Here is an 11,438-nt window from a genome sequence, read left to right as displayed (position 1 = left end):
CCTTTTAGCACTATTTCATGTACACATTGGAATATAATCTAGATCAATAAAGTGGGATGACCAGGTGTTACAGTATTTTCAAAGTCCTCCTGTACCATACTACATGAATGAGTGATGGACTAAGTTGATTTCAAATGAAATGTATGCTGTGTATAGAGTTAAAAATATTTGGTATACTTATATTCAATCATTACACTTCACTCCTGAAATATAGATGGCAGCATTAAAAAATCAGTCACAACATTTGTATATGGTCATCCCACTTTATATATGCACTCAGACTTAAGTACACACTTCCACCACAACTCGGTAGTAAATTGCTCATGGCGATAGACCAGAGCCGTGCTCGGATTGAAAGAAAGAAAAAAAAAAAGTTAAAAGTATATTAATTTCATCAATTTTCTCATTCATTACTTATGTTTCTTAAATTTCCAGAATGCAATACTAAATACAGACAGATTAAGCTAAAAGGGTAGCAAATTGGCAAGCTGATATCCAGCGTATTGTTTCCAGACATGGTAGAGAAAGATGAATTATATACATTTATGGGAAAATAATGAGTCGTGTCATTGTGTCCACTTTCTGTTTTTGGCAAAACTGTGTGTTTAACCAATGAAGTAAAACAAAAATATAACTTGGTTTTCTTGGTGTGAATGCAAAGTAAAATGTAGGCATTCTGTAAATGCGAGTTGTTACTGTCAAACAAACTGTTTATCAGCTATTTAAAAAAATAGATGTGTTTGGTTTTTCCAGCCAACCCATCACAGTATTCTAGGATTATGTCACTCTCTGCTATCCAGTATCCATACAAAGGTTTTTAACAGGTGGCTGATTCGAAGATGCACCATGCATTTTGATTTAGGAAAGGAAGAAAATTCAACTGCTCTTGCGGGAAAATCAAACAGATGTCTTCTCTTTTGCCAGATGAGCATCTCAGCATCAGCCAGCTGTTAAAAATCTCCCATCACATTACATCTGAAACAGCAATTTAGGAAATGATCTCGTGCTGTGTTCAATTTTGCTGTAACTAGACAAATCGCACCACATTGGTCAATAATGTGTGTGTGTGTGCGACAAATGATCATCTACAGAGCAGATGCAAATCGACACTCTACTAAACCACACATGCACCTCGTAAGCATTCCTCTGAAGTACTAATGAATTGATGCTGAAAAACACACTGCAGTTGGGGTTTGACTAACTGTCACTGCCCAATTGAAACGAGCTGCCAGACCAGGAATGGACAAATCTCCAAAAATGTACATGCCCACAGTTGAGCATATAACTTAAAATAGTAGATGCCCAAATCAATATTTCACATACCCGAAAAATATCACTGGATAATCCAGTCTGAATTTACTTTAAAAAGTTCAAAAACAAATTGATTTATTTGCATAAAAATATTTAGAAAGGTAATATAATTTTTTTAAAATGAAATTCTGAAAGAAATATGAAAATTCAAAAGGAATGTGGTCATCAATTAAAGATCTAAAACTACACAAACCTATAATTTTAATTTTCCACGCTGTTGGCGTCGGAAGAATTCACGTTATAATTCACCTCACTTACATAGAATTATAACCGATTTACGGAACCGGACCTGCCCAGATCCTGATAGAAACTGGGACATAATGCAAATTCACTGATAAAAACCGGAACATTTTGAAAAAAATTTCAGAAGGCATTAATGTATGGTGTTGAATTGTAAGGGAATAGATGAAATTACCTACTGGTACTAGAAGTCTGCCTTTCAGTGTTCTCCACCCTTTTTCACATTTCAGACTGCTGAAATTAAGTGAAAATTTTCGCGAGCAACTTAAATGGGAGAAATAATTTGCAAACCAGTTATAAAAAAGAATTTGTACAAATTTTCCTGACCTATTCTGACGTGTTTCATATTCTTTGCAATCATATGTATGAAACCACTTTAAGCTATATAAGCTATATAGACCTCTGCTACTACTTTACCGCACGCCAACTCCGGTCACATATCGCCATACAGCAATTTCCAACCGGTGGAGTTAGGGGCAAATGAAGGTTCCATCCATCGGTGGTCGCCCCAGGCTCGGTAGGTAAAGAACTTGCTTCTGACGTTCTATGCCCGGTCTCGAACCCATGGGCCTTGATGGTAACCTTCATAGTGGAAGACGAGCATCTTACCACTGCGCCACCTGTTGAATAGAATCAAAACTATCTGCTATAATTCTCAAAATAAAGTGGTGGTTTGATTTAAATCGATGTGCAGTATGAAAATAAACATATATGGTATGAAATTTTTAATTTTATAATTTTCTTATTTTTATTCTACATTTAGGTATGTAAATTTAGTGCTCCAAAATACCAGTTACTGTACTTTTTTATATCTGCAAAGTAATCTACTGGCAATCATAAAAACATCAACCAGTATTTTAGTGCATTGAATTTACACCATTATGCAGCGTTAAAATGAATAATGCAGTCGAATCCCGTTATAACGAAATCCAAGAAACCGAAGAAATCACTTGGTTATAACGAAATTTCGTTATAAAGGAATTTCAGGTTGTTTGCATTGTTCCTATGTAAACTTATTTGAGGGATTAGAAAAGTGTTCGTTAAAACGAGATTTTCGCTATAATGGTATTCGTCAAAACGGGATTCGACTGTATATATAGCGTCATAGCACATTTTGTTCATTTTCATGCTGCATATCCAGTTGAAACTCACAACTAACTTTATTTAAAAATTTACTATAAATAGTTTATTTTTTATTTGATAGGTGGCAGCAGAAGTCCTATACTTTTGTAATGGAAATTTTTTTCCGATAGTTTTATGAAGAAGTGAAATGCGGCATAAACGTTAAAAATTCTAGAATCAATCGCAGAATTTTTATCCCCTTTGGACATTTCATATACTGTATAATACGGCCATGCAAAATATATAATTTTTTTTTGGAAAATATGTTTTTATGCCAAGTAAGAAACCTTTCCTCCGTAAATACCATTAAGAGATATACCTTTATATACGATATATATACGAACTATATACCGATTTCCGCATGCGTAAGTGGAGCATTTGTCAACGGTTCCCCTTAGACTCTGTTGATGGGCTGGAAGAGATATTGTAACGGGATAATGGGTTCCACGGGCTCACAGTCCCCAAAAGGGATAGAGCTGACGGGGCTCCAGCATGGAAGCCCGAGACGATTCTTATCTTTTTTTTGTTTCACGCTTTTAATGTTCTATAATGGGACCCCGTGAAAAATCTGATCGAGGCTCACCAAAGATTCACGCCTGGGGGCTCTGCTGCAGTATGGAGGGGACAGATGTTGCAGAGGTACTAATGTCCGTAAGGGAAATGGGCGATGCAGTCTGGGTTCCTCCTGCCTCCAAAGTTTGGGGGGGACCATGCAGGGCCCATAATTCGGTGAATATATTTCATTTAAATGTTGAAGCCCTCAAAATGATGGGGAAATAAACGGGAAATCTTTGATCATAGTTGCCGGGCACCCGTAATTTACGCTCTGCCCATTGATAGAACCCATAGAATCAAAAGGCGTAAGAAGTGTTTTACACCCGTGGCTCTCAACTTCAGATATGCCGAGGGGGCCACAGAGAGCTATGAGGTAAAACGAAAAAAAAAAAATCGAAATTTCAAAAAAGAATTCAAATTCATTCAAAAATTTGATTTCAAAATTGAAATCTTTACGTGAAATATGGAAGAGCAAAAGCAGTGTGAATATTTTCAGAATCAAGTAGGACTGCCCGTAGAACCAGAGCCATCTACAGGAGCAGGGCCGTATCGGGAGAATATGATGTATCGGGAGCCTGCATTGAATCCCCGACAGGGGGGAGAGCTCACCGAACTTTAGCCTATGTACTCGGAGCATGGCCCCCACATCCTGGAGCGGGGTTCCAAGGCTGGGATCTTTTGTGGGGTCCCCCCCCCCCGGTAAGACTTTTCACTGGCCTCTTCTGTATTTAATTTGTAGCGTGAAAAAAAACAAAAAATGATGAGAACTGTTCCGGGCCCTTTGTGGGGGAGGGGCATGGCTCGGAAATTAATCTCACTGATAAAATTTTTATTCACTTTATAAATTTACTAAAAAAAATTGAATGAATTGAAAGGGTCACACTCCGGTGTGGGCGTTGCCCACGAGACGAAAATATGGTCCAAAGGAGGGCCACGGGTGAAAAGAGGTTGAAGAAATACTGTTTTTTTTTAATGGAAGTTCTAAGCACTTCATACACCACAGCATTATCCAACGTTATTCTCCCGATACGTTCCAGCACTCTTCTGGTCCATTTCGGCTCCCTCCAGATGGCGATAAGAAATGGAAATCCCCCCCACCCCCACCTTTTATAAAACATTCAGAGAGATACACCACCGCTGAAAATATTTCTTCATGGAAGAAAAAAAATAATTAAAGGGAAAAAAAAAACATTTGGCCTCCCCGGCGGGGAATCGAACCCCGGTCTCCCGCGTGACAGGCGGGGATACTTACCACTATACTACCGAGGAACAGGCCATTGCCGAAACCCGGGATCGAACCAGGGACCTTTAGATCTTCAGTCTAACGCTCTCCCAACTGAGCTATTTCGGCACGACTTCCCCAGCCGTAACAGCTCCCACAACTACAAATGGCGAAATGATTTATGACCGCTCACGAGCAAGTGTGCAAGACAACTTCCTCTCTTCAGCTCCTAGGAGGCTGTGTCGTGTCGGAGAGCATCTTATATTTATTCAACAAATGAAAAAATTATATACATTCTATGGAAACAATGAATCAGAGAACATTGAGCACGATACAATCAGGATTAACAAAAGAGAAAAATGAAAAAAATACCATATATATACCAAGAAAACATTAAGCACATGCTAATTTACACTGACCGACCATGCACATTCACATCTGAATGCTATAATTGGAATGTAGAGGGTATCTACGAGGGAGGAAGGGCTGCCTCGATTGATCTTTCTTTACTCCTGAGTCTTGTGATCATGGGATGCTGGCTAGGAATTTTTCGTCTTGGTTCTGAAACGGTACATTCGGAATCGTCGGAATCGTCGTTAATTGGACGTCTGAATTCAGTTTTGCATGTTTCAAGATGTTTCACAAGTTTTATTATGCGTATGTAGTTTATAGAGAGTGATTCCACAATTCCCCTTGCTCCGTTTTACTGGCGATCCATGGGTTTTAGGGGCCGTTCAAGTATTACGTCATCATCGGGGGGGGGGGGCGGTTCCCGATTTGCTGACTTTTGATGACAAGGGAGGGAGGGGGGGGGGGTTTGGATAATGCTTAGGTCATCAACCACCCTTTATGAAAATAGGAGTTAGGATTCAGAGGGGTAGAGCTGATGACGAAATTTTGCTGACGGGGGGGGGGGGGTCAAAAATGGCTAAAATTTTTCTTACGTAATACTTGAACGGCCCCCTAGAGGCAGACTTCCAATTAGAAAAGTATACAAATAACGTGTAGCACTCAGGTACGTTATTTATATTGCAAGGGCATGGTAGGGCATTCTATGGGCGTGGTAGCCCAGATCGGTAAGATACTCGCCTAAAGTACCAAAGGATGTTTAGAGATGTTGCGAGTTTGATACCCGGTTCGTCCTTGTCATAAAACTTTCCTGACACGGGTACAACAGAAACGGCGACATGACCGCAGAAAAAAATTGCTACCGCAAGGAGTCCCCCCATCGAGAGGTTAGCGCACCAACCTCTCGATGAGTATAAAAAACAAGCCTGCCGTTCGGAATCGGCAATAAATTGTAGGTCCGTGTCTAAAATTAGCCCTCGTGTGCAGAAAATGACCGTGGTGCGACAAAAATGATGATGAAGGGGTTGTATAGTTATTGAAATGCAAAATTGGAAGTGTGCCTCAGTTATCTAGGATCAACAGTTCGCCGGTAAAATGCGGCAAGAGGAACCATGGAATCGCCCTGTATCGGGAATGTGTTCGAAAAAAATATATGTTTGGCCGAATTTTTCACATGTCCCGAGCCAAGACTAACTCTGGGGATATGCGGGTCTGGTGCACCGGGCGAGAAAGGGTATAAAAAAATTTCGCCCTTCAACTAATTCTTCAACATTACAAGGAGGGCTCCAAAATGCGTGCTTTCCCCGGTTGGCCATGTAGTGGCAGCCCCGCCCAACATCAACTATAGCATATGCGCGCGTTGCTATAGCTGGTGTTGCCCTGCCTCGGGCAATAGGCGTTGCAACTTTGGGCAATAGGCGTTGCAACTTTGGGCAATAGGCGTTGCAACTTTGGGCAATAGGCGTTGCAACTTTGGGCAATAGGCGTTGCAACTTTGGGCAATAGGCGTTGCAACTTTGGGCAATAGGCGTTGCAACTTTGGGCAATAGGCGTTGCAACTTTGGGTAATAGGCGTTACAAAATGGCGTTGCAACTTTGCTTTAGATGGCGCTCCAAAACAGATGGCACTTCTTGCACCCTTCGAAACGAAGGTGCTTCGGTATGAACGGTTTTATTTTACAACGGGGAAAAAAGTGTCATTTAAAAAATAATAATAAACGTTTTTACGTTTCTCTTCTAGTTTCTCCATAAAATTCTTCTGAAGAGTGTTATTTGATAAGATTCAAAATTTCACAAGCCAGTTTTTAAATAACTTAATGACAACTTGGGCGACAAAAATACATCAGTTAGTTTCAAGGTCAATCGCATCAAGTGCCATCACACGTATGGTAAATGGCTATTATGTAAATCTGACTTGATTAGGCTACCATATATAGATTACTTCGTCACGGAAAATCTCAATGGTAGCCATACAAACAATCCTTAATAATAACGATCGACAGCTGTAATTCGCTCGTGAAGGGAATCCGTTCATTGTTCGAATCCGTGTGAATTGCAGGAAAAAAAAAATATTCATTCAATTTAGGGATAATAGATATTCATTTCTTTGTTCTCTTCTCTTTCATGCGCAACACCTTGATATAATAATAATAATAACAAAGCATATATATATATATACACACACACCTGTAAGATTCGATCCGCTCAAATGCACAGAATTAAATCGAATCAGACAATGCAATAAAAAACACAAAGAAAGGAAAAGTTGAACACCATTAAATTTATATGAATAAGGTCAACGTTTTGAATAAGAGAATGGAGGGAAAAAACCATTTATATAAGGAGTATTCAACTTCCGACAAAATTCTCAAGTTTTCATGATTTTTTTCTTTTTAGGCGTTTTTATGGAAAAAAAAACTCTGAAAAGAAAAATCCTAACAGGAAGCCACTACAGTAATCTCTTAATCCCCTCCTTCGAAATTAAGACATACTTTGGGGTTTTCTTTTCTTTTTCGTGCGCTATATTTATGCCACAAGAAACTAGAAGTTTCACGGCAATATTTAGCTTATAATAAATTGGTGGGGGAAAAACGGCAACCGAATAATCACCATAACTCGAATACCAGTGGATTTAAATATATGAACATTACAGAGAGTAATAATTGCACGTGGAAATAATAATTTTCCGATGAAAATGATAACCTCACTGCTTCAGAAAAAGAATTGTTTAAATTATAGTGAAGGTCAAAACCTGGAAAAAGTATAAGGTCTTAATTGAAAATTATGTGCAAGAAATTTCGTTTTAATCAAGAAAGACACGTTTTTCTTCATAATAACTGTCATAAATAACTATTTATATAACTGTCTTTCAAGCTTATTAGATGACTGAAATAAGATAATGTTTGCTTTCGGGCACTGCGTACCATTTGTATACCTTTTACGAGTCAAAACACAACACAAGAGCTTTACAAGATTAAGAAAAAGACTGCTTAATGACCACTCGAGAGGTTCCACCTGGATTCAAACCAACGCCTTTTAGACTTTGAAATATGTGCAGGAGCAACATCCTGTTGAAACAAGAACTATCTGAAAGTTATGAGAATAGAAATTCTGCTGAAATTGTGTCGATATGGATATATTTCCAAAATATGGCTTTGTCATTGTATAGGTTAGTAATATTTAAAACAATCGAAGCCATCTAAAAGAAAGCATCCACATCCGAAAGATCATGCTGTTTAGTCAATTCACGCCGCTTTTCTCTGTGCTGTTTTATAAGGGAAGGTTGTACTTCTTGGTTTTGCATACTAGGCATTTGATTTCTTTAAAGTATAACGTCACTCTCCGCTATACATACGAAGGTTTTTAACAACTGGGTGTTGCACTGAAAGTGCACCCGGGCTCCAAGCAAAGATTGAGAGAACGTATTTGATTTCTTTTTATCACATTAGGCACATTTTGACGTACGCTAGGCAAGTTGTATTTCTTTTGAATTGTACAGACTTTTTCATTTAAAAATTGTGAATAATCGTCTTTTTTTGACGAACGATAAGAGAAAAAAGAGCATTCTTATATGCACGCTTTCAGTCCATGATTCTCGGGCTAATTTGTGAAACTTTAGCCAACAATCTTCAATCTTTTAATTGTTCTCGAAAGTTTTATGACGAAACATCGCAGTTTCTTTTAGTGCAAGTATTTTGCCTTTTCAATATCCAATAAATACGTTGCCTTTGGCCATCTTCACGCTTTCAGAAAAAAAAACTGACTGCGTCCGCAGCGCATGACTGATCAAAAGTCTCGGCTGTTACTTCAACTTGAGAAAAATGCAAATTTCTCTTGAATGCACAAGCTTACGAAATAAGTTTGTGCAGCGCATAATTAAATTTAATATGGAATGAATATTGTTTTCGGTTGATATCTCCTGAGGAATTTCGAAAATTTATTGAAGTGCAGCACATCTCTAGGATATATAGATTGAATATGCATACATTTGTTTCTTACTTTAATTGATTTCGCTGGTACTATTCGAGTTTATGTTAATGATTTACATTCAAAGTTGTCAGCATTTATGTATTAAACTTGGAAAAAAAAACAACTAATGTTTTAAATAGTCTTTCAATAGGTAGAGATTGAATGTCTCCAAAACAGTGCGGATTTCCGCTCTTTACCGATCAGAGCAACCGTTTATCACTACCATCTATCAAGTGCTCCAAAAGTAACAGAAAAAGTAAAAACTCAATGATTTGTAGAGCATATTCAATGCTTTTCTTTCATAGAAATGCATAGAAAAGCATAATTTTTCTTTTAAATAAGTCGATTTTTTTTAATGTTAGTATAGATACTGTATATTTGTTACTAATTTTATGACTCCCAATTTTTTGACAGTCCGAAAATTGTTTTTCAAATTTATTTTTTGCAGGTCAAAAAGTTATTTCCCATATTTATTTTTCACCGGTCCACAAATTACTTTTCCCATCTATTTATGTTTTGCCAGTCCGCAAAATTCTCTTTCCCCTCTTTATTTATATTTATCGAACAGCTAAAACCATTTTTCCTACTTATTTATTTATTGACGGCCTGCAAATTATTCCTGCTTTTCATTTATCATTTGCCGGATATGGTGGCGTTTTTTTATCTGTAGACCATTATGGTACTAATGCAATTATTTACAGTTAACGTAATTATGTCCAAGAGTATAAATAAGCTCAGCGAAAGCACAAAATTTGGACATTGGCCGGCCCAGTTTATCCGGTCAGTTCAATTTTCCGGTCACTCGACCCGCCCTTCTGCCACATTAGGCCGGATTCTACTGTACGTGCATAAAGAAATTCTAGATTCCGCAGTATAACTTGGTGACCTGCGGGCTTGATGGAGTTTTAATTTTTCCTGCAATGTGTCTGAAAAGTTGGAAACCCCTGAAGCAGAAAGAAACAGCCGCTGTGCGGTCGTGTGGGCATCGTGCTGGACTCCCGTCCAGAGAATCCAGGTTCGAACCCCGTTGACGGCACAGTGGTAGTCGGCTGAAGTTGGTTTTCTGCGGTTTCCCAGCTTCGAGGCGCTAATGCGAACCGGTCTCTCATTTGAAAAAGTCTCGCTCTAGGCAGAGAGCAGACAGACCTAAGACACTGACATATAACATGAAAATTCAAACATTTCAATCTTCACTTCAGAAAATGGAAGCCAGATGGAAGCATGAACACGAAACAAGCTCAACTCGACAACATAAATACGTTAGGGTCACGCATGCACTCAGAACACATATTCCGGCATGTGCTGATTCGTTAGAAATTCCGTAGAGAAATGTGTACGAGGTGCATATACGGTTAAGTATAGTAGTATAAAGAAACATCATCAAGTCCCGTAAAATACGGGTTCAGATATTGACCCATTCTGGTGATGCACGAATGACGCTGTTATTGTGTGATCATGTGTACATTTTGTTGTTAAATATTTTGTGTAGTAATTCGTTTGAAAAGTGTTATATTTTGTAACTCGTTTGTTTTACGGCAATTCTATTCGGTAGCTAATAATGTTTTCCTCATTTTCTTCTCAGTACTTTTTTGCGCAAAAGCTTTCTCTGTGTTGGGTGGAGTCTCTCTCTCTCTCTCTAATAAAGTACCTTAGAACCATCAGAGCAGAAAATTATAATTTTTAAAAATAAAGAAAAAAAATGGAGGAAAACCCCTTTTTTTGCGCAATGTTTTTAGTTTCTCTGGAAATTGTTCCAAAAAAAAATGTAATAACCGTTGTTGTGTCAAACCGTTATCAGTGTGTGTGTGTGTGTGTCTTCTACACAATGAAATAACCTCCACCCATTTCCGACAGCGACTGGCTTCTGAATGTTCCAGAAAATATCCGTCGTAGAACACTTTTAACATTGGCAGAGAAAATAAAACAATAATGAATCAATGTCACACAGATATTATGTAAGACTTCAAGATTTTTCTGGAATTATTGTAGTTTGTTTCTGAAGGTATGTCTTTTGAATTAAGAAAAATGATTTATATAAGAAATATATACAGGGTGCATAGGTAACAGGGCGTATGTGGCGAACCATTGATCCTAGAGGCATACCTCCAGTTGGAAAAAGTATCCAAATAATGTTTAGTACTCAGATATATTCAATTCATGTTGCAAAAGGTTGAATAGTTGTTAGAATTCAAAAAAAAAAAATATTTTTATGCCGTCCCTGTGTTCCCAAATAGAAAGTTGTTGCCCTGTCTCTCCTGGTGCCAACAAAGATAAATGGGTGAAAAGACATGGGTGGGGGGGGGGCAAGTTGGGAGAAAACAGCATTAAATGCGGGTAAAACGGTTTACCCGTATTTAAAGCTCTTTTTGTCTGTGGTTGTCCTGTACAGTACAGGGTGATTATAGTTAAAGTTCCCGTACTCTGAGAAGTTTCCCCATTAAAAAACTGCTTATCCGAATACAGCCAGGCCAGACCAGAATCAGATGTTTAAAGCCCGTGACTGGCTATCCGAATACAGCCAAATTTTTAAAAATGAGACCATGGGAGAGAGATTTATGGCATACAAGGCCGCAACAGGCAAAATGCCCAAAAGATAATAAAAAATATAATTCAATTTTCGACCACCAGGTGAGAAAGTGGAGTTTTTTATTGAATTTTTCTTTTTCCCACG

At 38.2% G+C, this 11,438-nt stretch overlaps 2 non-coding genes across 2 annotated transcripts; both read right to left on the bottom strand.

Moving 5' to 3' along the window:
* Positions 1-4,425: 4,425 nt before the first annotated feature.
* On the bottom strand, positions 4,426-4,497 carry TRNAD-GUC (transfer RNA aspartic acid (anticodon GUC)). The gene has a single exon. It is a non-coding gene; the product is annotated as a tRNA-Asp (tRNA).
* A 9-nt stretch (positions 4,498-4,506) lies between these two features.
* TRNAF-GAA (transfer RNA phenylalanine (anticodon GAA)) lies at positions 4,507-4,579 on the bottom strand. The gene has a single exon. It is a non-coding gene; the product is annotated as a tRNA-Phe (tRNA).
* Between the last annotated feature and the right edge of the window lie 6,859 nt (positions 4,580-11,438).

Source organism: Pholcus phalangioides, unplaced genomic scaffold (assembly GCF_987345545.1).
Source record: "Pholcus phalangioides strain wild (caught in Gottingen) unplaced genomic scaffold, Ppha-v1.0 ptg000015l_1, whole genome shotgun sequence".
NCBI classification, from domain to species: Eukaryota; Metazoa; Arthropoda; class Arachnida; order Araneae; family Pholcidae; genus Pholcus; species Pholcus phalangioides.
This window is presented reverse-complemented; position numbering and strand designations above follow the sequence as displayed.